Raw genomic sequence first — 3,464 nt, 5'->3', positions numbered from 1 at the left:
TTTTTTTTCTTACTTCCTGGAGTCAAGACTTTGTTTTACTCAAAGTCTTCCTAACCCAAATCCAAAAACTCCAGGTTGCTGATAATGGTCTGCCATTAATCACATTCTCACTGCCTTCACCTTTAAGGGGTACTCCTGCTCAAGGCAGGCGCCTCTCTTTCCTATTTTCAAAAAAATGCTGTGGGTGTTTCTGCTCCTCTGTACTTAACTCATGTTCTTTCTATTCCAAGCCACCGGTCTGTTCTTCCAAATTGTGTGAGAGTGACAGTTGTATTATTTCCAAACGATCTGGGTTTCAGAAATACCCTAGAGAAATCTTTTTATATTTTGTTATATTTATTTTTGGCTATGCTGGGTCTTCATTGCTGCGTGGGCTTTTCTCTAGTTGCAGTGCACGGGCTTCTTATTTCGGTGGCTTCTCTTTTTGCTAAGCATGGGGTTAAGGGCACACAGGGAGGTTCAGTAGTTGCGGCTCCTGGGTTCTAGGGCACAGGCTCAGTAGTTGTGCTACACCTGCTTAGTTGCTTTGTGGCATGTGCAACCTTCCCAAATGAGGGATCAAACCTATGTCTCCTGCATTGGCTGGCAGATTCTTTACCACTGAGCCACCAGGGAAGTCCGAGAAATCCTTTTAAAAACCTTCACATCTAAAGTGGCCATGACCAAGTTAGTTACTCCTGAATATGGTAACATTAATTTGGGGAATTAAAACAAAAGTCAAGAATTTAAATCAGTTTTAATTGATTAAGCATAAAATGTACCAAGTGGTCCCTTAATAAGGTGAAATAAATTTAATTTTCATATTTTGCTTGTTCTTACATAAAACAAAAATGGACTATGAATTAAAAATGTAATCACTTCCTACAACAATTTATTTATGAGACCATTTTTGCTGTCTGCTTTAACATAAACATTTACAGCTCATGAGCCTCTATTGGGCTTCCAACAACACATTATAATTTTTAAAAGTGTTCTGTGATCAAATATGCTGAGGAAACTCTCACATGTAGTGTAGTTTATTTCAAGCTAAGTGAGGAGAGTAGTTTTTAAAGGAGAGCCTGGACAGTAGTTATCAGATCCTAGAAAGGTCAAGAAGAATGAAAAAAGGGCAGTCAATATTAGTCACTCTTTATACTTACACACATTTGCAGAATTTGAAAGTATCTAAAACTGAAATTTATACCATTTCCAAAGATGAATGTGTCAGCATTTTTTCCTCTTCCATAGACGGAGTGGGGGGGGGGGTGGGCAGTGGAACTCATTCAAAATAACTATATACAGCAAAATACTTCTGATTTTGTATTCCCTGTTTTTGTCAACAAATAAATTTAGAAGATTAAGCTTTTTTTCTTCCAAAATTATGATGCCAGGGCAAAGGTATCATTCAGTATAATATACAGTAAAATAAAGCTGTACAAGCACAGAAAGCATATAAACCATGCTCATACACATTTAAGAATTAAAATTACCTCAATAAATACGCTTTATGTAGCATAAATTGCAGTATGGAAGAGTAAGGAGTTTGAAAATGAAGAATCTAGGTTTTGGTGGAGGCCCCAAAACTTAGTACTACCTAAGATTTTCAACAAATCACCTATCTGAGTTTACTGAGTTTACTCTGTGAAGAGTAAAGTTTGGTGATGGTTTAGTCGTTAGGTCTTATCTGACTCTGTGCGACCCCATGGACTGTAGCCTGCCAGGCTCCTCTGTCCATGGGATCCTCCAGGCAAGAATACTGGAGTGAGTTGCCATTTCCTTCTCCAGGAGATCCAGGATTGAACCCAGGTCTCCTACATTGCAGGCAGACTCTACCCACTGAGCTACAAGGGAAGCCCAAAGGGGTTTACACATGTGAATTTTTGTTTTGGCCATGCCCCATGGCCAACAAGATCTTAGTTGCTCCGCCAGGGATTGAACCTGTGTTCCCGCAGTGAAAGTGCCAAGTCCTAACCAGCGGACCTCCCAGGAATTCCCCTCTAAGTGTAGATTTTAAAAACATGACAGTGATGTTGCTGTGAAGTACATCATGAACTTGCCAGTGTTGTGAGAAGTGGGTTGTAAGGGGGAAAGAGAAGAGTCAGTATTTCTAAGTGACCTCACCTACTGGACATTTACTATGAGCCAAGTACTGTACTGCCGGCTGTCATAAGTTCTCTCATTAAGTCCTCACACTTACCCAACGTAGTAGTGTTGTATTAGGTGGAACACTGGGAACTAGCTATTTCAGTAACTCAAAAATAGTTATCAGCAATATCACAAAGTTTAAACTATCAACCGCAGAAACGGGAGAAAGTGAAACACAGAGACTAAGTGACTTGTCTAAGTTAAACTAACCAGTACCTGATAAAGTCAGATTTGCAAGCCACCCAGGTTTATGTTTTTGCTGTTTAATATATCTGACTACTCTCAACAAAAGCAAAAATGTGTCGAGGAAAGCTCAGCAAATGTTAAATTCGCGGTTCCTACCAAGTCTACTACATATGAAATTTAATAGGAGTAAAATGACCAACCTAGATGGCATATTCAAAAGCAGAGACATTACTTTGCCAACAAAGGTCCGTCTAGTCAAAGCTATGGTTTTTCCAGTGATAATGTATGGATGTGAGAGTTGGACTGTGAAGAAAGCTGAGCGCCAAAGAATTGATGCTTTTGAACTGTGGGGTTGTAGAAAACTCTTGAGAGTCCCTTGGACTGCAAGGAGATCCAACCAGTCCATTCTGAAGGAGATCAGTCCTGGGTGTTCTTTGGAAGGACTGATGCTAAAGCTGAAACTCCAGTACTTTGGCCACCTCATGCGAAGAGTTGACTCATTGGAAAAGACTCTGATGCTGGGAGGGATTGGGGACAAGAAGAGAAGGGGACGACAGAGGATGAGATGGCTGGATGGCATCACACCGACTCGATGGACGTGAGTTTGAGTGAAGTCCGGGAGTTGGTGATGGACAGGGAGGCCTGGCGTGCTGGGATTCATGGTGTCGCAAAGAGTCGGACACGACTGAGCAACTGAACTGAACTGAATTGAACTGAAAGAATCACAAACTCTAAGGGAACAGCGCATATCTTCCCTGATCTCACCAGTTTAAGCATTCTCTTTCATCTCATTTGGAAACTATGATATTCTTACAGTATTACTCACTGTTTCATATACTTAAATCGTATCGGGAACTACAGTTGAAGAATCTCAAGGGCAGAGATTAAGTCTTACTCTTTGACTTCTCACACTGGCCAGCAAATAGAGTAAATCAATAGACCTTTAATCAATGGACGTGAAGAAAAATGAGCAGTTTGGGGGAAAGCCCTTAAGAAGGGAAAGGAACTGCTTCTGAGAATTGAAACCGGCGGGCGTTTCAACTCCTCGGTACTTTCTCTTTTTGAAGCGGTATCTTAGGGCTATCACCAACGTGATAGCCCATTGGCTGGGAAGTGAGGCTGCTAGCGCAGCCGGTGGAAGGTGGAGCGGGCCG

This window comes from Bos grunniens, chromosome 3 (genome assembly GCF_055505025.1).
Source record: "Bos grunniens cultivar Pamir isolate PY7600 chromosome 3, Bosgru_T2T1.0, whole genome shotgun sequence".
NCBI lineage: Eukaryota > Metazoa > Chordata > Mammalia > Artiodactyla > Bovidae > Bos > Bos grunniens.
Note: the sequence above shows the minus strand (reverse complement) of the source record.